Here is a 27,523-nt window from a genome sequence, read left to right as displayed (position 1 = left end):
TTATTTCAAGACTATATTGCTTGAGGACAAGCAACGCTCAAGTGTGGGAATATGTGATAATGCTAAAAACGAACATATATTTCATAGCATTATCCCTCAAGAAAGACAAGCTTTTGGTTGCAATTGTTCTATTTACAAGTGATATTCGTTTAAATAATAAAAGGTGAAGACAAAAGACAGATTCGACGAATTGAAGACGCAAACGACCAAAAATCTAAAAAGTAAAAAGTACAAATCACGAGGTTCAAATTATTGATGAGAAACGTCTAAAAGTTACAAGAGTACAAGCCGCAAAATGCAAAGTACAAGATATTAAATTGTACGCAAGGACGTTCGAAAATCCATAACCAGGGCCAGAGTCAACTCTCAACGTACGACGCAACAGAGCTAAAATTACAAATCAACTATGCACATGAATATAATATAATATATATATAATTATATAAAATTATATATATTAAATAAATATATCGACAAGCTAGGAGCCAAAAAGTATGTGACCAGGAAATGATGGCCCTGCGATCGCATGGCCAGAAGGCACAAAACTCATGCGACCGCATGAGTTACTGTAGCAGGCCACATTCTTTAAATACAACGAATTCTGGCCGAATTTTTACTCATAATTTTTCAATCTCTCTTACTCTCAAATATATTTATATTTTAATTTTAATTATAATTTTAATATTAAAGTTTAATAATAAGGTTATAGTGGCAAATGTTGTAAGTGTGTAAGTTGAAATTCTGTCAGTGTAAAGCTACGCTATTATTAATCATTGTAAGTAATGTTCAACCTTTTTAAATTAATGTCTCGTAGCTAAGTTATTATTATGCTTATTTAAACCGAAGTAATCGTAATGTTGGGCTAAATATTAAAGACGGGGTTATTGGGCTTTGTACCATAATTGGGGTTTGGACAAAAGAACGACATTTGTGGAAATTAGACTATGGGCTATTAATGGGCTTTATATTAACTAAATGATACCTCGTTAATTTAATATATAGACTTATAATTTGACGTATTTATATATAACCACATACGCTTGACTGGGTACGGTGGGCGGGATATCTATAAATATCAATAATTATTCATTTGACAGGACACGGGGATGGATTAATAATCAATAGACTTATTGAAACAAGGGTGAATTACATACAAGGGTAATTGGTGTAATTGTTAACAAAGTAATAAAACCTTGGATTACACGCAGTCGATAACCTGGTGTATTTATTAAACAAAGTATTAAGACCTTGTTACAGTTCGAATCCCCAATTAATTGGAATATTTGACTTCAGGTATAAGGATAATTTGACGAAGACTCTCGCACTTTATATTTATGACCGATGGACTATTATGGACAAAACCGTATGGACATATCGAATAATCCAGGACAAAGGACAATTAACCCATGGTAATAAATTAAAATCAACACGTCGAACATCATGATTACGGAAGTTTAAATAAGCATAATTCCTTTATTCCATATTTCATCGCACTTTTATTTACTGTCATTTTATTTATTGCATTTTTAATTATCGTACTTTTTAATTATCGCAATTTTATTTATCTTCATTTTATTTTATCGCACTTTAATTTATCGCACTTTAATTATTGTCATTTACTTTACGCTTTAAATTAAGTTATATTTATTTTTAATATTTTACATTAGGTTTTAACTGCGACTTAAGACATAAAATCGTCAAACCGGTCATTAAACGGTAAAAACCCCCTTTTATAATAATAATACTACTTATATATTTATATTTATTTATTAAAATATAGTAAAAAAAATATAGCGTTAAACTTGGCTAGTTCCCTGTGGACGAACCGGACTTACTAAAAACTACACTACTGTACGATTAGGTACACTGCCTATAAGTGTTGTAGCAAGGTTTAGGTATATCCACTCTATAAATAAATAAATAACTTGTGTAAAATTGTATCGTATTTAATAGTATTTCGCAATAAAAATATATCTATTTCGTATACACCTCTGCACACATCAAGTATTTAATTTTATTTTTGTTCAAAATATATAAAATTATAAAGTATTTTTATTTCTATTTTAGTTTTTAAATATAAGTTTTATTTAGTTTTATATAAATATTTTAAAAAAATATAAAACAGAAAAAACAAAAAGTAAAAATAATTGGGCCTGGTACTGTAGCAGCCCAATTTGTGATCCGAAATTCAGGCCCATGCGATCGCATGAACCGAAAGCTTCAAATCCATGCGACCGCATGGTAATGTCTGACACGTCTGAAACCTAGGACAGCCGAATTAGGGTTAAGTTAATTAATTATTATTATTATTATTAATTACCTAATTAGGGTTTATTTTAATAATAATTTAGTTTAGTTGTTATTTAATTTGTATTTTTAAGTTTCAATTAGTTTTATTAATATATAAAATAATACTTTTATAAAATAAATAAATATAAAAATAATATTTTTATAAAAATAAGTAATTTTATCACTTTTTATATCTTTTTATATTTCGTATCTTTTTAATCGTTTATTCGTAATATTTGTATTTTTATCGTTCGTAATTAGTTTTTAATCTAGTATTTTGACGTAGTTATTTTATATTTCTAGATTTTTAGGCTTTGCCATAAAATCCCTTAAGTGCTTTTTCTTTTGATTAAGACTTAGGCGCTTTAAGATTTTAGTACTTTTTAAGTTATTGCCGTTTTGGATATAGAATTCCTTTTAAGCTTTAGTACCTTTAGACGTAAGTTTTAAATTTTAGTTTTTAGACTTTTAAGTTTCGACGCTGCATTTTATTATTTTTCGACGCTTATTTTTCGACCTTTTATTTTTCGACATTTTTCGACGCACTCTTTTTCTTTCTTATTTCTCGACGCTCTAGCTTTTAGGACATAGAATTTTCTATTTCTTCTCTAAAATTTCAAAACGAAAAATTATTTTAAGTGATTAAATTGATAGACATCCAAAATTTTCTGGTTCGTAGTAATAGTTGGATTTGTTAGTGGCGAGTTGTAGGCTTCCGATTTAAACGGTCCTGGCTACATGCTGCATCTATTGGCTATTCGAAACGTGGGCAAAATCAGAAAAGTCTATTAATTTGATAACTTATATAATTTTTATTTTTTATAACTAATAGGATATTCAGTGAATGCACCGAGCAAAACGTTCACCACCTTTTATACCTTCACCACCTGTAACTCGATCAAGACATCTAGCCAATATTGTCGCTGTTGATTTTTCTTTAGAATCGTCATCTAGTCGACCAAGTACTCCAATTCAAATTTCCGATAATCCATTTTTTGAACCCGACCTCACAATTGAGAATCCGGAGGATATTCAGGGACAATTCAGAGATCCTGAACCACTAATCATTCCTCCTGAACCACAAATCACTCATCCAGAGATTGTCGAGAAAGAAACCATTAAATCAGAATCCCTTAGTGATTCAGATTCAACAAATTCAATCATGAAAAATCTGGAACCTCTAAGTATGGAAGACCGAATGAGAGCTAAACGCACTGGCCAAGGTCACGCAATTACTCACCCAGACATTAATGCGCCAGATTATGAAATCAAAGAACAAATCCTACACATGGTAACTAATCAATGCCAATTTAGTGGTGCGCCGAAGGAAGATCCAAACGAACATCTTCGTACCTTTAATAGAATCTGTACTCTATTTAAAATCCGAGAAGTGGAGGATGAACAGATCTATCTCATGTTATTTCCCTGGACTTTAAAGGGAGAAGCCAAAGATTGGTTAGAATCGTTACCTGAAGGGGCGATTGATACATGGGATGTCTCAGTTGAAAAATTTCTTAAACAATTCTTTTCGGCATCTAAAGCCGTAAGACTTCAAGGAGAAATTGTTACGTTCACACAGAAGCCAAATGAAACTTTATATGAGGCATGGACAAGATTTGGAAAGTTATTGAGAGGATGTCCGCAACATGGTTTAGACACTTATCAAATAGTACAAATATTATACCAAGGATGCGACATCACTACAAGAAAAGACATCGATATAGCAGCTGGTGGTTCCATTATGAAGAAAACCACAACTGAAGCTTACAAAATTATTGATAACACTGCTTCTCACTCACATGAGTGGCCCCAAGAAAAAGATATCGTTAGATCATCTAAAGCGGCTAGAACCGATTCTAGCCATGACTTCGATTTCATTTTCGCAAAGATAGATGCTGTCGAGAGATGAATGGAAAAGATGACTAAAGATATTCACTCAATACGAATTAGTTGTGAGCAGTGTGGATGACCACATTTGACAAAAGACTGTCTCAGTATTGAACAAACAATGGAACAAAGAGAGAATGTTTCATACATTAACCAAAGGCCTGGAAATAATTATCAACCGCCAAGACCAATCTACAATCAAACCAGAATTATAACCGAAATGTTCCATACAACAACCAACAAGGTCCTAGCAATCAACAAGTATCTAATAATACTTACAATCAGCAAAGACCAATTTTTCAAAACAAACCACCACAAACCGATAATAAAAAGCCAAATTTAGAAGATATGATGTCGAAGCTAGTTGAATCTCAAACGCAGTTTTTCACATCTCAGAAACAAACCAATGAACAAAATGCTCAAGAATTTAGAAATCAACAAGTTTCAATCCAAAATCTGGAACAAGAAGTAAGCAACCTAGCAAGGTTGATAGGTGAATGAAAACCGGGAAGTCTACCTAGCGATACAAATTCTAACCCCCGGAATGAAACAGCTAAAGCCATTTCCACAAGAAGTGGTATTACACTTAAACCACCTGAAATACCTGTAATTTCTGATGACTCTATTCCTACTCCACAAGAACCACAATCTGAGAAAGAGAAGGAAACATAACCAATAGTTGAAAAGGTTAATGAAGATAACACAGTTAAGGCTAAACCTTATGTTAAACCATATCAACCACCACTTCCTTACCCGAGTAAAATGAGAAAAGAAAGACTTGAAGCCGAGCAATCCAAATTCTTGGATATGTTTAAACAGATAAATGTCAACCTTCCTTTCATTGATGTGAAATCAGGAATTCCTAGATATGCTAAATTCTTGAAAGATCTAATCACAAATAGAAAGAAAATTGAAGAACTCTCGGCTGTTACTATGAATGCTAATTGTTCTGCAGTGCTGTTGAATAAGATACCAGAAAAATTATCAGATCCAGGAAGTTTCACAATTCCATGTTTTCTGGGTAGTATTAGTTCAATAGAAGCATTGGCAGACTTAGGTGCTAGTATAAATTTAATGTCGTATTCACTATACGCTAAACTAGACCTTGGAGAATTGAAACCAACACGAATAAGCATACAACTAGCCGATCAATCAGTAAAATATCCTAGAGGGATAATGGAGAACATGCTAGTTAAAGTTGGTACTTTAGTATTTCCAGTAGATTTTGTTATTCTGGACATGGAAGAAGATTTTCGAGTTCCTCTCATATTAGGAAGACCATTCTTAAACACGGCTAAAGCAATAATAGACGTGTTCGGTAAGAAATTGACCTTAAGTATAGAGGACGAGAGTGTTACCTTTTCTATTGATAGAGCCATGCAACAACCTCAATCTGCAGATGATACATGTTATTATATTCAAACTATAGATTCACATGCAGAATTGTTAGAAGAATTTCCAGAATTACAAGGAACAGGAGAATGTTCTTTAGGAGAAGGAACTGAACCAATTGATGAAGCTGAAATGTTAGCCGCACTCATGGCTAATGGATATGAACCAACAACAGAAGAAATTCAAATGCTAAAAGAGGAAGACAGATATCGATACAAATCATCGATAGAAGAACCACCAACATTAGAGTTAAAGCCACTTCCAAACTATTTGGAATACGCTTATTTACATGGTGAATCTGAATTACCTGTAATAATATCATCTTCTCTTACTGAAAATGAAAAATCTCAACTCATTTCTGTGCTAAAAGCTCATAAACCAGCTATTGCATGGAAGATTCATGACATTAAAGGCATAAGTCCTTCGTATTGCACACATAAAATCCTTATGGAAGAAGGTCATAAAACGTATGTGCAATGCCAACGAAGACTAAATCCTAATATGCAAGATGTTATTAAGAAAGAAATTATTAAACTGCTCGATGCAGGTTTAATTTATCCAATTTCTGAGAGTCCATGGGTAAGCCCAGTTCAATGCGTACCTAAGAAGGGTGGCATGACTGTCATCACAAATGAGAAAAATGAGCTTATTCCTACTAGGACTGTAACAGGATAGCGTGTTTGTATTGATTATAGAAAATTAAATGACGCTACCAGAAAAGATCACTTTCCCTTACCTTTCAATGATCAAATGTTGGAAAGATTATCCGGAAATAGTTACTATTGTTTTCTTGACGGTTTTTCCGGATATTTTCAAATTCCAATAGCACCCGAGGACCAAGAGAAAACCACGTTCACGTGCCCTTATGGTACTTTTGCTTACAAACGCATGCCATTTGGACTTTGCAACACCCCTGCAACCTTTCAAAGATGCATGATGGCGATTTTTCACGACATGATAGAAGAATGCATGGAAGTTTTCATGGATGACTTTTCAGTCTTCGGTGATACATTTGAATCATGTCTAGTCAATCTTGAACGAATGCTTATTAGATGAGAATAATCAAATCTAGTACTTAATTGGGAGAAATGCCATTTCATGGTTAGAGAAGGCATCGTTCTTGGTCATAAAATTTCAAAGGAATGAATTGAAGTGGATAGAGCTAAATTAGATGTAATTGCTAAACTTCCACATCCCACCAATGTTAGAGGAGTTAGGAGTTTTCTAGGGCATGCCAGTTTTTACCGACGTTTCATAAAAGATTTTTCTAAAATTGCTACTCCTATGAATAAACTCCTAGAAAAGGATGCTCCATTCATCTTTTCGGATAAATGCATCAAATCTTTTAATATTCTTAAAAAAAACTCACTAATGAGTCGATCGTGATAAATCCAAATTGGAATCTACCATTTGAACTTATGTGCGATGCAAGTGATTTTGCAATGGGAGCCGTTTTAGGACAAAGGATTGAAAAACGATTTCAACCTATTTATTACGCTAGTAAGACGTTACAAGGAGCACAAACGAATTACACAACTACTGAAAAAGAACTCCTTGCTATTGTCTTTGCTTTTGACAAATTTCATTTATATCTCGTTCTAGCTAAAACGGTGGTCTATACCGACCATTCTGGTCTTAGATACCTATTTTCAAAACAAGATGCCAAAACACGAATAATCTGTTGGATCTTACTCTTACAAGAGTTCGATATTGAAATTTGAGACAAAAAGGGAGCAGAAAATCTCGCCGCTGATCGTCTTTCTCGTCTTGAAAATCCTGAATTAGAAGTTCTAAATGAATCGGTCATACAAGATAACTTTTCTGATGAATATCTATTGAAGATAGATTATAATGAAATTCCATGGTTGCAGATTATGCAAACTACTTAGTATGTGGATTCCTTGAAAAAGGGTTGTCGTACCAAAAATGAAAGAAATTCTTTAGTGATATAAAACACTATTTCTGGGAAGATCCACATTTGTTTAAAAGTTGTCCCGATGGAATAATACGCCGATACGTATTCGGAGATGAAGCTAGTCAAATCTTAAACCATTGTCACAGAGGACCAACAGGAGGGCATTATGGGCCTCAACTCACAGCAAGAAAAGTTTATGATGCTGGATTCTATTGGCCTACAATTTTTAAAGACGCACACCTTCTTTGCAAATCTTGTGATGCTTGTCAAAGGGTCGGAAAAATAAGTCAACGTGATGAAATGCCACAAAATGTCATTCAAATATGTGAAGTATTTGACGTTTGGGGTATTGACTTTATGGGTCCATTTCCAAAATCTCATAATAATTTCAACATTCTCGTTGCCATTGATTATGTATCTAAATGGGCGGAAGCACAAGCTCTCCCAACTAACGATGCACGAGTTGTAGTCAACTTTTTAAAACGCCTTTTTGCTAGGTTCGGAACACCGAAAGCTTTAATAAGTGATCGGGGTACTCATTTTTGTAATAATCAACTTGAGAAAGTTCTCAAAAGATATGGAGTAACTCATAAAATCTCAACCGCTTATCATCCACAAACAAGTGGACAAGTTAAAAATACCAACCGAGCATTAAAACGTATTCTAGAGAAAACCGTAGGATCAAATCTGAAGGAATGGTCCATGAAATTGGAGGATGCACACTGGGCTTTTAGAACAACCTACAAAACTCTAATTGGAACCACGCCTTTTAAACTCGTTTATGGAAAAGCATGACACCTTCCAGTAGAAATTGAGCACAAAGCATTTTGGGCTTTGAAGACATGTAATCTTGATTTACATGAAGCCGGACGTCTACGGTTAAGTCAACTAAACGAATTAGAAGAATTAAGACATGAAGCATACGAAAAATCGTTAATCTATAAGGAAAGAATGAAGAAATGGCATGATAAAAGAATCAGAAGTTCAAAAGAATTTAAAGAAGGAGACAGAGTTCTTCTTTTCAATTCACGATTCAAGCTATTTCCTTGAAAATTGAAATCAAGATGGTCTGGACCATTCATAGTCAAAAGAGTTTTCCCATATGGAACAATAGAGTTAATAAATTCAAATGGGATTGAATTTAAAGTTAATGGTCACAGAGTTAAACATTACATACATGGTCCGATGGAAGTTGACAATGAAATCAATCATAATTTCACCATCCAAGAAAACCCTCAGAATGAAAACATAAATATGTTATCCACAACATATGAAAAACCAAAATTGGGAGACGGGGAAACTTCAAATTGGAGTGATGAAGAAGAATTCCTATACAAACCTCTCATTCCAAGAAACGAAGAAAAATGTGAACAAGAAGTTCAAGTAGAAGTAAAAGAACCAAGAACAGATTACCCGGAAAAGGTTAACAAACCAACTCTACTTACTAAAGTAGGAGACCCAGGTGAATTTATCATTTCTTGCTTGCTTAACGATGGTGCTATGTATAATGGACTCGCAGATTTAGGAGCAAGTGCAAATGTTATGCCTCTTTACTTATACAAAAGATTAGGTGTGGGTAAATTAAGACCAACCAGAATAGGTGTTCAATTATTTGATCAAACCATTAAACACCAGTTGGAATAGCAAATAATTTACTTGTTAAAGTGGAAAGTTTGACCTTTGTTGCAAATTTCATAGTTATTAATATGAAGAAAGACCTTGATATTCCTCTAATTTTAGGTCACCCATTTTTAGCAACCACCGAAGCGTTCATTGATGTAAGAGAAGGTAGAATGACACTTAAGGATGGTGACAAATCGGTTACCTTTGTGAATCGAAAGTTTAGATCTCCACCAACCAAAACTGTTGAACCAATAAAAACTCCTAAGTGTGGGGAAGATGAAGCAACAACCAATGATGACCTGATAACAAAGAACCCCGTTGTTGATACGAAATTAGATGAACCCGTTTTCAACAGTTCAATAAAGAAACTTTATAAACGGATTCAAGATGCTAGGATTAAGGGGAACTTTAAGTTATGTAACCGATTAGTATCCAATTTTTTGCCTAAACAAAAGGCAATGTTAGTTGAATTTGTGAAAGTTACAGAGGATATCAACAATTGGCTTGAAGTAAAAGTTAGAGATATACAAGTTGTTGATAGTCCAATTGAAAACAAAGTTAATCACAATTTTGACACCACAGCTAACTAAGTGTGGGGAGAATCAAGTCTTTTAAGGCTAATATATATTTATGTTAGAGTTAGATATTCTGTTTTCGTGTAGTTTCTGAGAATGGAATCCGAATGGTCTTTCCCTAGCAGACCCTAAAGAACTAGTCTTCTCCCTCCATTCTGAATTTTATTTTTTTTAGGTTTTACGAGATTAAGAATTCCTTTGATTTGAACCATGGTCTAATGCTACACGCTTTGATTACTAAATGTAATAATGACACACTCCCGAGTGACCTGGTATCAGTAATAAGAGGCAGATGTGACGAAGTAAGAAAAGAACTCAGGAAAGATCATCATAAGATACATTTTGGTAAAGGAAAATCAAATTCCGCAACAAAAAGAAGAGCACGACACCTTGAAAGATTTTATAAATGCGGAAAATGGTTACACAAAGGTAAATGTTCGAACAGTCAAACATATTCAAATACCGAATTTGTTACTCTATGCAGAGAAGGACCATTCATATGTTTAGAAGAAAAGATATTGAAGAATCGAGGTTACCCTTATGTAGCTATGGAAAACCAAATCATACGACTCCTATGAGTCGGCTAAAGCAGGTCTCTGAGAATTCTATCTCATAGGTAAGTATGTACAGTTTTTATTTTTATTTTATTACTTTTAACCTTTTGATAATAAACGCTAAATCGTTCGCTATAAAGTATTAAATTGGTATTCAATAAAATTAGGTATGCGAAACCAAAATTATTGATATCATACAAAAATTTATTACATCACTACGAAATTTACCGTTTATTCTTAAGGTATAAATATCTTTAATCAATCAATCTAAAATATTTCAAAAATTCGTCAGGAGTAAAACTAGGTAATATAGCTGAAATTACTTTACCGAAAATAGGGGCGTATATTTTTGATAATATTTGATTGATTAAAGTGGGATAAAAGACCAAATTTTTTTTTAATTTTATCTTTACCATGTTTTTAAAATTTATATTATAAATTTTTAAAATCAATATATTTAAGTTTGTAAATATTTTAAACTACTATTTTTAATATAAGTTTGTAAAATTAAAAATATTAATTATATTTAAATGAATTTTTAATTTTATGCATTTTAAATTTAAGTTTGGTGTGAATTTAAAAATAAAAATTTACTTTATTTCACTAAGCTAAAAATATGATTTTTAAAATTTGTCGTGAGTTGAAGACTAGGTCATTGAACCGAAATTGCTTTACCCGAGGGCGGGACGAGAAATTTTATTATCATTATTTTTAATCTTATTGATCTAAAGTATGCCAAAAACATTTAAAAAAAAACGCCAATATGTTTGTAAACTTTGGTAAAATCTAATTATTTTTCTACGCTAATCACCCTCAATAATTTAAATTGTACTGATTTCTTGCAAATGAAGGCATTGCAAGATCTTAAGTGTGGGAAGGGTTAAATTCTTTCGGATTTTTAAAATTTTAAATTTAAACACTTGATTACCATTAAAAATACTAGTAACGCAGTAGTTGTATTAGAATCTAGTGCTCTCTGATAATAAAGAACAGCCCTAGTCTTATATACTGACTACCCAATTCTAGTAAAAATTTTCAAATATTTCAAATAAATGAATTCAAAATCATGTTTATACATATTTATGAACGATAAAACTAGGTGTTAACGCCGAAATTATTGTTACCTCGGAAAGGACATAAATTGAGAAACAACCCAAAATGTTAGAATTCATTTAAAATGGAATAGAGGAAAATAAAAAGGCAAAGAAAGGAAAATAAAAGCCAAGTGTGGAAAAAATTTACCAAATTATTTAGAACATATATCACATATTTTTGTACAAATAATTGAAGATACTTTTGGACAATTTTATCAGTTTTACCCAATTTCTTATAATATATTTGAAAGAAAAGATGAATCTACACGATGAATCAATTCCATCATTAAAAGGAAGTAAAGTATTCCGAAAAACACACGCGCTTCTTGATTTAGGTCAGGAAGTTGTCGTCCAGACCAGTTGTAGAGTCTACGAAAAATATTGAAAAGTTTTCTTGAAAATCAGTTGGAAATCCACGGACCTTAGCATCAAACAGGGTCGCCAAGTGGTTAGACTTATCATAACCATGAGAGGATCTGTCTCGTACAATGGGGGGCACCATGCAAATTAGCTTATAAGACTAATGAATCAGATTCCCAGAAAGGATAATCTCCTTAAAGATCAAAAATCAGCTTTTAAGCCTGATATTACTCAATCCTTGAGATTGACCTTAAAGATTGAGAATTTAAACTCATGGAATTCGATGATATCTAAACTCGAGCTTGAACGAGAAAATATTTTGATCAAATTACAAACCGATTTGTTTTCTTAAAACCCTATTTTCAATGCGTTCATTACCATTGAATGTAAAATCCTAGGAATTCACCTGGAATTCATTAGGTCACCTAAACTAAATCGGGTGTCAACCGTAAGAACGGTGGTTGCATAGCATGGTCGAAGACAGGACCTTGTGCCAGACCAAAAAATTATAGGGTGATCTTTACTATTGCTCCTACAAAGGATAGTAATTGCATCCGACACGTTATAGACCATAATCAAAAGCATGTCACGGGACATTGCCTCAAAAGTTGCTTGTTCAACGCTTTCCTTTACAACTGGACGGTAGTTTACCGAAAGGTAATATACGGAGCAAGTAAACTGGACGTGTTGCTTTCCCAATACAAGGTTAGCAAGTGGGTGACACAAAACCGCAAGTTTTGAGCTAAAATTTTCAAATCTGAAACCCACAAAAACATTTTGCAAACACCGGTGAAGGGTTATTCCGGAAAACTTATCTAGGGTAAAAGCTAGATTGAATTTTCAAAAAGATCAAATGTTTTCATAAAGATCCAATTTTCTAAAGGATATAAATTTTTATAGTCATGTGGGACTGTAAACCACAACGTTACTATCATTGTTCATACCACCGTATAGAAATCACTGATGTACAAAGTGTGAAGAATAAAGAAGTGATTCTAGGATTTTTATTTCAAGACTATATTGCTTGAGGACAAGCAACGCTCAAGTGTGGGAATATGTGATAATGCTAAAAATGAACATATATTTCATAGCATTATCCCTCAAGAAAGACAAGCTTTTGGTTGCAATTGTTCTATTTACAAGTGATATTCGTTTAAATAATAAAAGGTGAAGACAAAAGACAGATTCGATGAATTGAAGACGCAAACGACCAAAAAGCTAAAAAGTACAAAGTACAAATCACGAGGTTCAAATTATTGATGAGAAACGTCTAAAAGTTACAAGAGTACAAGCCGCAAAATGCAAAGTACAAGATATTAAATTGTACGCAAGGACGTTCGAAAATCCGGAACCGGGACCAGAGTCAACTCTCAACGCGCGATGCAACGGAGCTAAAATTACAAATCAATTATGCACATGAATATAATATAATATATATATAATTATATAAAATTATATATATATATTATATATATTAAATAAATATGTCGACAAGCTAGGAACCAAAAAGTATGTGACCAGGAAATGACGGCCATGCGATCGCATGGCCAGAAGGCATAAAACTCATGCGACCGCATGAGTTACTGTAGCAGGCCACATTCTTTAAATACAACGAATTCTGGCCGAATTTTTACTCATAATTTTTCAATCTCTCTTACTCTCAAATATATTTATATTTTAATTTTAATTATAATTTTAATATTAAAGTTTAATAATAAGGTTATAGTGGTGAATGTTGTAAGTGTGTAATTCGAAATTCTGTCCATGTAAAGCTACGCTATTATTAATCATTGTAAGTTATGTTCAACCTTTTTAAATTAATGTCTCGTAGCTAAGTTATTATTATGCTTATTTAAACCGAAGTAATCGTGATGTTGGGCTAAATATTAAAGACGGGGTTATAGAGCTTTGTACCATAATTGGGGTTTGGACAAAAGAACGACACTTGTGGAAATTAGACTATGGGCTATTAATGGGCTTTATATTAACTAAATGATACCTAATTAATTTAATATATAGACTTATAATTTGACGTATTTATATATAACCACATACGCTTGACTGGGTACGGTGGGTGGGATATCTATAAATATCAATAATTATTCATTTGCCCGGACATGGGGATGGATTAATAATCAATAGACTTGTTGAAACATGGGTGAATTACATACAAGGGTAATTGGTGTAATTGTTAACAAAGTAATAAAACCTTGGATTACACGCAGTCGATAACCTGGTGTATTCATTAAACAAAGTATTAAGACCTTATTACGGTTCGAATCCCCAATTAGTTGGAATATTTGACTTCGGGTATAAGGATAATTTGACGAAGACTCTCGCACTTTATATTTATGACTGATGGACTATTATGGACAAAACCGTATGGACATATCGAATAATCCAGGACAAAGGACAATTAACCCATGGTAATAAATTAAAATCAATACGTCGAACATCATGATTACGGAAGTTTAAATAAGCATAAATATACTTGATGCTTATTTAAACTTCCGTAATCATGATGTTCGACATGTTGATTTTAATTTATTACCAGGGGTTAATTGTCCTTTGTCCTGGATGATTCGATATGTCCATACGGTTTTGTCCATAATAGTCCATCAATCATAAATATAAAGTGCGAGAGTCTTCGTCAAATTATCCTTATACCCGAAGTCAAATATTCCAACTAATTGGGGATTCGAACTGTGACAAGGTCTTAATACTTTGTTTAACGAATACACTAGGTTATCGACTGCGTGTAATCCAAGTTTTTATTACTTTGTTAACAATTACACCAATTACCCTTGTATGTAATTCACCCCTGTTTCAACAAGTCTATTGATTATTAATCCATCCCCGTATCCGGTCAAATGAATAATTATTGATATTTATAGATATCCCGCCCACCGCACCCAGTCAAGCGTATGTGGTTATATATAAATACGTCAAATTATAAGTCTATATATTAAACTAACGAGGTATCATTTAGTTAATATAAAGCCCATTAATAGCCCATAGTCTAATTTCCACAAGTGTCGTTCTTTTGTCCAAACTCCAATTATGGTACAAAGCCCAATAACCCCGTCTTTAATATTTAGCCCAACATCACGATTACTTCGGTTTAAATAAGCATAATAATAACTTAGCTACGAGACATTTATTTAAAAAGGTTGAACATAACTTACAATGATTAATAATAGCGTAGCTTTACACGGACAGAATTTCGACTTACACACTTACAACTGATGTTGTAGGGATGGGGTACGAAATAGTATTATTTTTAGTACGAAATACTATTAAATATGCTACAATTTTACACAAGTTATTTATTTATTTATCGAGTGGATATACTTAAACCTTGCTACAACACTTATAGGCAGTGTACCTAATCGTATTATAGTATAGTTTTTAGTAAGTCCGGTTCGTTCCACAGGGAAAGCTCGAGAAGTTTAACGCACACAAAATAGAAAAATAGAAAAATATATATCTATAAAGTAGTAGTATTATTATTATATAAAAGGGGGGGTTTTTTACCGTTTAATGACCGGTTTGTCGATTTTAAAACTTTAGTCGCAGTTAAAACCAAATGTAAAATATAAAAAAAATAAATACAAGACTTAAATTAAAGCGTAAAGTAAATAACGATAATGAAATTGCGAATAATAAAAGTGCGATAAAATAAACTTGCGATAATTAAAAAGTACGATAATTAAAAGTGCAATTAAATACAATAACAATAAAAATGCGATAATTAGAAGTGCAATTAAATATAAAATAAAGGAAATTAAATATGAAATAAAAGAATTATGCTTATTTAAACTTCCGTAATCATGATGTTTGACGTGTTGATTTTAGTTTTATGCCCATGGGTTAATTGTCCTTTGTCCTGGATTATTTAATATGTCCGTCTGGTTTTTGTCCATAACAGTCCATCAGTCATAAATATAAAGTGCGAGTGTCCTCGTCAAATTATCCTTATACCCGAAGTTAAATATTCCAACTAATTGGGGACTTAAACTGTAACAAGATTTTAATACTTTGTTTAATAATTACACCAGGATGTCAACTGAGTGTAACCCAAGGTTTTAATATTTTGTTATCAATTATACCAAGTGTCCTTTTACATAATTTCACCCCTGTTTTAATTATTCTAGTGGCTATTAATCCATTCCCGTGTCCGGTTAAATGAACGATTATTCGTACATATAAATACCCCGCCCATCGTGTCCGATTGAGTGTATATGGTAATTTATAGGGACGCCCAATTGTAAATCTTTATATTAACATTAACAAACTATCATTTAGTTAAACAAATATAAAGCCCATTAATAGCCCATAGTCTAATTTCCACAAGTGTCGTTCTTTTGTCCAAACCCCAATTATGGTACAAAGCCCAATTACCCAATTTTAGTAATTAGCCCAACATCATGATTACTTCGTTTTAAATAAGCATAATAATAACTTAGCTACGAGACATTAATGTAAAAAGGTTGAACATAACTTATAATGATTAAAAATAGCGTAGCGTTACACGGACAGAATTTCGACTTACACACTCAAACGATCTCTATCATAAATCTTATTATTATCATAATTTAAACTTAAAATTAAGATTATTGTTATATCTTATTACATTAACATTATGATAGAGAATTATAGATATTGATAATTGATATTGATAATAGATAGATGGATCGTAGAAAATATGATAGAAAAAGGTTATTCTTTAATTGATCGTAATACGTCGCTTTTATAGGAAAAATGTTAAATTGAATTTTCGTTTACGACCCCTGAACTATGCTCAATTAACAACTTTTTATTATTTAATATTATTCTTATTATGAATTATTTAAATATTATAGTTTATTCTTGTGCATAGTTGACTCGTAATTTTTACACCGTTGCGTCGAGCGCTGAAAGTTGGTTCATGCCTCGGTTCCGGATTTTCGAACGCCCTTTCGTACAATTTTATATCGTGTACTTTGCGTTTTGTAACTTGTACTCTTGTCATTTTTAGACGTTCTTCATCAATAATTTGAACCTTTTTGATTGTATCTTGTACTTTTGAGCTTTTTGGACCTTTTTGTCTTCAATTCGTCGAATCTGCCTTTTGTCTTCACTTTTTAATATTTAAACGAATATCGCTTGTAATTTGAACAATTGCAACTAAAATCTTGTCTTTCTTGGAGAGTAATGCTATAAAATATGTGTTCATTTTTGGCATTATCAATATTCCCACACTTAAGCGTTGCTTGTCCTCAAGCAATATGGTCTTGAAAAACACTTGAATCACTTCTTTATTCTTCACACTTTGTACATCAGTGACTTCAATACGGCGGTATGAACAATGATAGTAACGATGTGGTTAAAGGTGGGTGTGTCATTCACAGTTGCCTTGGGTTTAGGTCAACGACACTTTCAATCAAATAGCCGATTTACTTTCGGTTTCCAAAGCAAAGTGCACATTTGAAAGGCGGTTTACAGTCCCACATGACTATAAAAATGTAGATCCTTTAGGGAAATTGGATCTTTATGAAAACATTTGATCTTTTGAAAATTCATGCTAGATTTTACCCTAGACAAGTTTTCTGAATTGATCCATCATTGGTGTTGCAAAATATATTTGTGGATCAATATTTTGGCTAAAACTTTTAGGTTCGTGTAATCCACTGCTATCCCGGTATCGGAAAGCACACATCCAGTTTACTTGTTCCGTATATTACCTTTCGGTAAACTACCGTCCGGTTGTAAAGGAAAGCGATGAACAAGAAACTGTTAAGGCAATGTCCCGTGAGATGCAGATGATTATGGTCTTTTAACGTGTCGGATGCTAGAACTATCCTTGGTAGGAACAATAGTAAAGATCATCCTATGATTTTTCGGTCTGGCACAAGGTCCTGTCTCCGACCATGCTATGCAACCACCGTTCTTACAGTTGACACCCGATTTTGTTCAGGTGACCTAATGAATTCCAGGTGAATTCCTAGGATTTTACGTTCAATGGTAATGAACGCATTGAAAATAGGGTTTTCAGAAAACAAATCGGTTTGTAATTTTGATCAAAATATTTTCTCGTTCAAGCTCGAGTTTAGATATCATTGAATTCCATGAGTTTGAATTCTCAATCTTTAAGGTCAATCTCTAGGATTGAATAATATCAGTCTTAAAAGCTGATTTTTAATCTTTAAGGAGATTATCCTTTCTGGGGATCTGATTCATTAGTCTAATCCAGCTAATTTGCATGGTGCCCCCCATTGTACGAGATAAATCCTTCTCATGGTTAGGATAAATCTGACCACTTGGCGACCCTGTTTGATGCTGAGGTCCGTGGATTTCCAGCCGATTTTAGTGATGACTTTTCTAGATTTTTTGTCAACCTACAGCTGGTCTGGACGACAACTTCATGACCTAAATCAATAAGCGCGTGTCTTTTTCGGAAGACTTTACTTCCTTTTAATGATGGAATTGATTCATCGTGTAGATCTATCTCTTCTTTTCTTTCATCGGATAAAACAGTTGATTATCGTTCCAAAACAAAAGTATTTTCAAAAATTTGTACAAAAATATGTGATATATATTTTGAATAGTTTGGTAAAGTTTTCCCACACTTGGCTTTTATTATCCTTTCCGAGGTAACGATAATTTCGGCATTAACACCTAGTTTTCATCGTTCATAAATATGTATAAACATGATTTTGAATTCATTTTGTTGAAAATTTTGAAAAATTTTACTAGAAGTGGGTAGTCAGTATATAAGACTAGGGCTGTTCCTTGTTATCGGAGAGCACTAGATTCTAACACAACTACTGCGTTACTAGTATTTTTAATGGTAACCAAGTGTTTAAATAAAAAATTTTTAAAATCCGAAAGAATTTAACCCCTTCCCACACTTAAGATCTTGCAATGCCCTCATTTGCAAGAAATCAGTAACAATTTAAATTATTGAGGGTGATTAGCGTAGAAAAATGATTAAATTTTACCAAAGTTTCAAACATATTGTCGTTTGTTTGTTGAATGATAAATGGTGCACGTCATTTGTTTATTCCGTCTTGTTTGTTATTTCACACATATTTTTGCATCTTGTCGTCAAAATTACTTGCTTTTGCTGAACTTAATGCTAGTCTTTGAAAACGCGTTGTTTTACCCTATTTTGTAAGATAAACTACAAACAAATATATACATACTATTTTTTTATATAAAACCTTTAACTTATAAAACAAATATTAATTAATTTTAAAAATTTGTTTCTTTTAAGAATGAGGGCGTTTCGGAACGATGCCCTAGTCCGTCCCTCGACAAAATTTTAAAATTTGTCTTTTTGTAGCGATTGTTTTAAAAGCTAAGATTTTAGGGTTTTTTTTTTTTTTTTAATGTTTTTGGCATACTTTAATTCAATAAGATTAAAAATAATGATAATAATAACTCTCGTCCCTCCCTCGGGTAAAGCAATTTCGGTTCAATGACCTAGTCTTCAACTTACGACGAATTTTAAAAATCATATTTTTAACTTAATGAGATAAAGTAAATTTTTGTTTTTAAATTCACACAATTTAAATATAAAATTCAAAATTAATATTAAAAATTCACACCAAACTTAAAATTTGAAATGCATAAAATTAAAAAAATCATATTAAAAATTAAAAATTCACATCAAACTTAATTTTAAAAATTCATATTATAAATTCACACCAAACTTATATTAATTTTTCAAATATTTACAATTTTAAAAATATTGTTTTTACAAAGTTTACAATATTAATTTAAGATTTATATATTAATTTTAAAAATATGGTAAAAAATAAAATTAAAAATCTTTTTGGCTTTTTATCCCACTTTAATCAATCAAATATTATCAAAAATATGCGCCCCTCTTTTCGGTAAAGTAATTTCGGTTCCAAGACCTAATTTAACTCATGACGAATTTTTGAAATATTTTGGGTTGATTGATTAAAGATATTTATACCTTAAGAATAAACGTTAAATTTCGCAGTGATGTAATAAATTTTTGAATGATATCAATAATTTCGGTCGCCAACCCTAATTTTATTCAATACCAATTTAATACTTTTTAGCGAACAAATTAGCGTTTATTATCAAAAGGTTAAAAATAAAAAAAATAAAATAAAAACTGTACAGACATACCTGTGAAATAGATTTCTTAGTTATATGATCTATCCCATTCATAAGATAGTCGGTTTAATTGGTTTTCCATGGCTACATAGGCGTAACCTCGAGCATTCAGTGTCTTTTCTTCTAAACATATGAACGGTCCGTCTCTGCATAAAGTAACAAATTCGGTATTTGAATAGGTTTGATTATTTGAACATTTACCTCCATGTGACCATTTTCCGCATTTGTGACATCGTTCTAGGTGTCGTGCTCTTCTTTTCGCTGCGGATTTTGATTTTCCTTTACCAAATTGTAACTTATTATCTTCGCATCTGGATTCTTTTCTAACTCCGTCCATTCTTTCTCTGATTACTGATACTAATTCACTCGGTAGTATGTCATTATTACGTTTAGTGATCAAAGCGTGTAGCATTAGACCATGGTTTAGTTCACAGGCAGTCTTCATTTTGTAAAAACCTAAAAAAAAATAAAAATTCAGAATGGGGGGAGAAGACTAGTTCTTTAGGGTCTGCTAGGGAAAGACCATTCGGGTTCCATTTTCGAGAAGTACACGAAAACAGACAATCTAACTCTAACAGAAATACATATTATCCTTTAAAGACTTGATTCTCCCCACACTTAGTTAGCTGTGGTGTCGAAATTGTGATTAACTTCGTTGTCGACTTCCATCGGACCATGTATGTAATGTTTAACTCTGTGACCATTAACTTTAAATTCAATCCCATTTGAATTTATTAATTCTATCGTTCCGTATGGGAAAACTCTTTTGACTATGAATGGTCCAGACCATCTTGATTTCAATTTTCCAGGAAATAGCTTGAATCGTGAATTGAAAAGAAGAACTCTGTCTCCTTTTTTAAATTCTTTTGAACTTCTGATTCTTTTATCATGCCATTTCTTCGTTCTTTCCTTATAGATTAACGAATTTTCGTATGCTTCATGTCTTAATTCTTCTAATTCGTTTAGTTGACTTAATCGTAGACGTCCAGCTTCATGTAAATCAAGATTACATGTTTTCAAAGCCCAAAATGCTTTGTGTTCAATTTCTACTGGAAGATGACATGCTTTTCCATAAACAAGTCTAAAAGGTGTGGTTCCAATTGGAGTTTTGTAGGCTGTTCTAAAAGCCCAGAGTGCATCCTCCAATTTAATGGACCATTCCTTTGGATTTGATCCTACGGTTTTCTCTAGAATACGTTTTAAAGCTCGGTTGGTATTTTCAACTTGTCCACTTGTTTGTGGATGATATGCGGTGGAGATTTTATGAGTTACTCCATATCTTTTAAGAACTTTCTCAAGTTGATTATTACAGAAATGAGTACCCCGATCACTTATTAAAGCTTTCGGTGTTCCAAACCTTGCAAAAAGACGTTTGAAAAAGTTGACTACAACTCGTGCATCGTTAGTTGGGAGAGCTTGTGCTTCCGCCCATTTAGATACATAATCAATGGCTACGAGTATATATAGATTATTATGAGATTTTGGAAATGGACCCATAAAGTCAATACCCCAAATGTCAAATACTTCACATACTTGGATGACATTTTGTGGCATTTCATCACGTTGACTTATTTTTCCGGCCCTTTGACATGCATCACAGGATTTGCAAAGAAGGTGTGCGTCTTTGTAAATTGTAGGCCAATAGAATCCAGCATCATAAACTTTTCTTGCTGTTAGTTGAGGCCCATAATGCCCTCCTGTTGGTCCTGTGTGACAATGGTTTAATATTTTACTAGCTTCATCCCTAAATACACATCGGCGTATTATTCCATCGGGACAACTTTTAAACAGATGTGGATCTTCCCAAAAATAGTGTTTTATATCACTGAAGAATTTCTTTCGTCTTTGGTACGATAATCCTTTTTCAAGGAATCCACATACTAAATAATTTGCATAGTCTGCAAACCATGGGATTTCTTTATAATCTATCTTCAATAGATATTCATCAGGAAAGTTGTCTTGTATGGCTGATTCATTTAGAACTTCTAACTCAGGATTTTCAAGACGAGAAAGATGATCAGCGGCGAGATTTTCTGCTCCTCTTTTATCTCGGATTTCAATATCAAACTCTTGTAAGAGTAAGATCCAACGGATTAATCTTGGTTTAGCATCTTGTTTTGAAAATAGGTATCTAAGAGCAGAATGGTCGGTATAGACCACCGTTTTTGATAGAACGAGATATGAACGAAATTTGTCAAAAGCAAAGACAATAGCAAGGAGTTCTTTTTCAGTAGTTGTGTAATTCGTCTGTGCTCCTTGTAATGTCTTACTAGCATAATATATAGGTTGAAATCGTTTTTCAATCCTTTGTCTTAAAACGGCTCCCATTGCAAAATCACTTGCATCGCACATTAGTTCAAATGGTAGATTCCAATTTGGTGTTATCATGATCGGCGCATTAGTGAGTTTTTCTTTAAGAATATTAAAAGATTTGATACACTCATCTGAAAAGATGAATGGCGCATCCTTTTCTAGGAGTTTATTCATAGGAGTGGCAATTTTAGAAAAATCTTTTATGAAACGTCGGTAAAAACCGGCATGCCCTAGAAAACTCCTAACTCCTCTAACATTTGTGGGATGTGGAAGTTTAGCAATTACATCTACTTTAGCTCTATCCACTTCAATTCCTTCTTTTGAAATTTTATGTCCAAGAACGATGCCTTCTTTAACCATGAAATGGCATTTCTCCCAATTAAGTACTAGATTTGATTGTTCGCATCTAAGAAGCATTCGTTCAAGATTAGCTAGACATGATTCAAATGTATCACCGAAGACTGAAAAGTCATCCATGAAAACTTCCATGCATTCTTGTATCATGTCGTGAAAAATCGCCATCATACACCTTTGAAAGGTTGCAGGGGCGTTGCAAAGTCCAAATGGCATGCGTTTGTAAGCAAAAGTACCATAAGGGCACGTGAATGTGGTTTTCTCTTGATCTTCGGGTGCTATTGGAATTTGAAAATATCCGGAAAATCCATCTAGAAAACAATAGTAACTATTTCCGGCTAATCTTTCCAACATTTGATCTATGAAAGGTAAGGGAAAGTGATCTTTTCTGGTGGTGTCATTTAATTTTCTATAATCAATACATACACGCCATCCTGTTACAGTCCTAGTAGGAATAAGCTCATTTTTCTCATTTGTAATGACAGTCATGCCACCCTTCTTAGGTACACATTGAACTGGGCTTACCCATGGACTATCGGAAATTGGATAAATTAAACCTGCATCTAGCAGTTTAATAATTTCTTTCTTAACAACATCTTGCATATTTGGATTTAGTCTTCGTTGGCGTTGCACATACGTTTTATGACCTTCTTCCATAAGGATTTTATGTGTGCAATATGAAGGACTTATTCCTTTAATATCATGAATCTTCCATGCAATGGCTGGTTTATGGGCTTTCAACACAGAAATGAGTTGTGATTTCTCATTTTCAGTAAGAGAAGACGATATTATTACAGGTAATTCAGATTCACCATGTAAATTAGCGTATTCCAAATGGTTTGGAAGTGGCTTTAACTCTAATTTCGGAGGTTCTTCTATCGATGATTTGTATCGATATCTGTCTTCTTCTTTTAGCATTTGAATTTCTTCTGTTGTTGGTTCATATCCATTAGCTATAAGTGTAGCTAACATTTCAGCTTCATCAATTGGTTCATTACCTTCTCCTAAAGAACATTCTCCTGTTCCTTGTAATTCTGGAAATTCTTCTAATAATTCTGCATGTGCATCTATAGTTTGAATATAATAACATGTATCATCTGCAGATTGTGGTTGTTGCATTGCTCTATCAACTGAAAAGGTAACACTCTCATCCTCTATACTTAGGGTCAGTTTCTTACCGAACACGTCTATCATTGCTTTAGCCGTGTTTAAGAATGGTCTTCCTAATATGAGAGGAACTTGAGAATCTTCTTCCATGTCCAAAACAACAAAATCTACTGGAAATACTAAATTACCAACTTTAACTAGCATGTTCTCCATTATCCCTCTAGGATATTTTATTGATCTATCTGCTAGTTGTATGCTTATTCTGGTTGGTTTCAATTCTCCAAGGTCTAGTTTAGCGTATAGTGAATACGGCATTAGATTTATACTAGCACCTAAGTCTGCTAATGCTTCTATTGAACTAAGACTACCCAGAAAATATGGAATTGTGAAACTTCCTGGATCAGATAGTTTTACTGGTATCTTATTCAACAGTACTGCTGAACAATTAGCATTCATAGTAACAGCCGAGAGTTCTTCCATTTTCTTTCTATTCGTGATCAGATCTTTTAAGAATTTAGCATATCTAGGCATTCCTGAAATCACATCAATGAAAGGAAGATTTACATTTATCTGTTTAAATATATCCAAGAATTTGGATTGCTCGGCTTCAAGTTTTTCTTTCTTCATTTTACTCGGGTAAGGAAGTGGTGGTTGGTATGGTTTAACATAAGGTTTATCCTTAACTTTGTTATCTTCATTAACCTTCTCATCTACCGGTTCTTTTTCCTTATCTTGATCAGGTTGTGGTTCTTGTGGAGAAGGAATAGTTTCATCAGAAGTTACAGGTATTTCAGGTGGTTTAAGTGTTGTACCACTTCTTGTGGTAATGGCTTTAGCTGTTTCATTTCGGGGGTTAGCATTTGTATCACTAGGTAGACTTCCCGGTTTTCTTTCACCTATTAACCTTGCTAGGTTACTTACTTCTTGTTCCAGATTTTGAATAGAAGCTTGTTGATTTCTAAATGCTTGAGCATTTTGTTCATTGGTTTGTTTCTGAGATGTGAAAAACTGCGTTTGAGTTTCAACTAGCTTCGTCATCATATCTTCTAAATTTGGCTTTTTTATCATCGGTTTGTTGTGGTGGTTTGTTTTGAAAATTTGGTCTTTGTTGATTGTAAGTATTATTGGATACTTGTTGATTGCTAGGACCTTGTTGGTTGTTGTATGGAATATTTCGGTTATAATTTTGATTTTGATTGTAAATAGGTCTTGGCGGTTGATAATTATTCTGATAATTATTTCCAGGCCTTTGGTTTATGTATGAAATATTCTCTCTTTGTTCCATTGTTAATTCAATACTGAGACAATCTTTTGTCAAATGTGGTCCTCCACACTGCTCACAACTAATTCGTATTGAGTGAATATCTTTAGTCATCTTTTCCATTCGTCGTTCCACAGCATCTATCTTTGCGGAAATGGAATCTAAGTCATGGCTAGAATCGGCTCTAGCTGCTTTAGATGATCTAACGATATCTTTTTCTTGGTGCCACTCATGTGAGTGGGAAGCAGTGTTATCAATAATTTTGTAAGCATCAGTTTCGGTTTTCTTCATAATAGAACCACCAGCTGCTATATCTATGTCTTTCCTTGTAGTGATGTCGCATCCTTGGTAGAATATTTGTACTATTTGACAGGTGTCTAAACCATGTTGCGGACATCCTCTTAACAACTTTCCATATCTTGTCCATGCCTCATATAGAGTTTCATTTAGTTTCTGTGTAAACGTAACAATTTCTGCTTGAAGTCTTACGGCTTTAGATGCAGGAAAGAATTGTTTAAGAAATTTTTCAACTAAAACGTCCCATGTATCAATCGCCCCTTCAGGTAACGATTCCAACCAATCTTTGGCTTCTCCCTTTAAAGTCCAGGGAAATAACATGAGATATATCTGTTCATCCTCAACTTCTCGGATTTTAAATAGTGTGCAGATCCTATTAAAGGTACGTAGATGTTCATTAGGATCTTCCTTCGGCGCACCACTAAATTGGCATTGATTAGTCACCATGTGTAGAATTTGTCCTTTGATTTCATAATCTGGCGCATTAATGTCAGGATGAGTAATTGCGTGACCTTGGCCAGTGCGTTTAGCTCTCATTCGGTCTTCCATACTTAAAGGTTCCAGATTCTCCATAATTGAATTTGTTGAATCGGTATCACTAGATGATTCTGATTTAATGGTTCGTTCCTCAACAATCTCTGTTTGAATGATTGGTGGCTCCGGAGGAAAGTTTAATTGGTTCAGGATCTACGAACCGTTCCTGAATATTCTCCGGATTCTCAATTGTGAGGTCGGTTTCAAAAAATGGATTATCGGAAATTTGAACTGAAGTACTTGGTTGACTGGATGACGATTCTAAAGAGGAATCAACGGCGGTTATATTTGTTAAATGTCTTGATCGAGTTACAGGTGGTGAACGTACAAAAGGTGGTGAACGCCTTGCTCGGTGCATTCACTGAATATCCTATTAGTTTTTAAAAAGGAAAGAAAAATTATAATAAGTTATCCAATTAATAGACTTTTCTGATTTTGCCCACGTTTCGAATAGCCAAAAGATGCAGCAGAGGGGCAGGATTCATTTGGTCTCAATATAATTGAGGACTGTTTGGCTCCAATAACCCGGTCCACGTACAAATCCAACTATTACTACGAACCAGAAAATTTTGATGTCTATTAATTTAACCACTTAAAATAAATTTTCGTAATTTTAAGAAATTTAGAGAAGAAGTAGAAAAAAAATTCTAAGTCCTAAAAACTAGAATGGCGAGAAATAAGAGAGAAAAAGATTGCGCGTCGAAAAGTGTCGAAAAATGAAAAAGACGAAGAGTGGTTTGTAAACACGCGGTTAATCCAACCTTATAACTATCACTATCTTAAAATTAAAACTACAAATAGAGATCACTAATTGGAATTGTAATTGATACATAGGTAAACGGCGTCGAAAAATAAAAATAAGAAAATAGCGCGAAAAATGGCGTCGCAAAATTCTAAAGCACCTAAAACTTAGTCTAAGGAATAAGCACTTAAGGGATTTTACGGCAAAGCCTAAAAATCTGGTAGTATAAAAATAACTACGGCAAAAAAAACTAAATTTAATACTAAAAGTTGTGACTATAGTCTAAAAAAAAAAACTAAAGGTAATAAAACTTAAAATATATATTTTTTTTTTATAGACAATCTTAAAAATATAAATTTTTTTTTTTTAAATTTTTTTTTTACAAATATAAATTAAGTGTGGGAAGGGGTCACGTGCTCATAGTCACATTCTGTATACATTACTTACATACATATGTAATGACTTTCGAGTGAAATGAATGGGGTCAATTGACCCCAGTGCCACACAAGTAGCTACGCCACTTGGGTTGAAGAGGTCCGTTTGTGGGCTGAAGAAAATGGAAGTGGGTGGCTCAATGATTAATTGAGAATGCTTTTAATTATCAAAAGGCAAAGAAATTTGAAGAATGGGAGATAAATATTCTCGTTTGTCAAGTGGGTGAAATTGTGATTGGGACACTAACACTTTTTTTTTTTTTTTTTTTTTAACTACTATATTGGCACAAGTCAAATTTGGAAATAAATAGTCAAAGTCTGGATAACCAACTCGTTCTTGACAGCTTGGATAAGCTACTATCTAGTAACTATTGAGAAAAAAAAAAACTATCATATACTTGATGTTACAAGAAAAAAAAATATAATATTTATTGTTGCAGCTAGTGAATAGGGATGCTTTACAATTAAATATAAATCGGATTATGGTACTTGTCTAGTTATCAACAAACCGGTTTTTGATCGAGATTTATATAAATATATGGTACGAATATTACTTTAAATAATATTTAAATATTACCCCATATATTACCGATTTACATATTTAAGTAAACTACAAAATTTATTAAATTACAACTATTTTATACAACTATTTCGTAATATAT

The 27,523-nt window shown here is 33.0% G+C and overlaps 1 non-coding gene across 1 annotated transcript; it reads right to left on the bottom strand.

Moving 5' to 3' along the window:
• Positions 1-3,835: 3,835 nt before the first annotated feature.
• On the bottom strand, positions 3,836-3,942 carry LOC139851213 (small nucleolar RNA R71). The gene has a single exon (XR_011760568.1). It is a non-coding gene; the product is annotated as a small nucleolar RNA R71 (small nucleolar RNA).
• Positions 3,943-27,523: the final 23,581 nt, after the last annotated feature.

This window comes from Rutidosis leptorrhynchoides, chromosome 5 (genome assembly GCF_046630445.1).
Source record: "Rutidosis leptorrhynchoides isolate AG116_Rl617_1_P2 chromosome 5, CSIRO_AGI_Rlap_v1, whole genome shotgun sequence".
NCBI lineage: Eukaryota > Viridiplantae > Streptophyta > Magnoliopsida > Asterales > Asteraceae > Rutidosis > Rutidosis leptorrhynchoides.
Note: the sequence above shows the minus strand (reverse complement) of the source record. Positions and strands in the feature narration are given on the sequence as shown.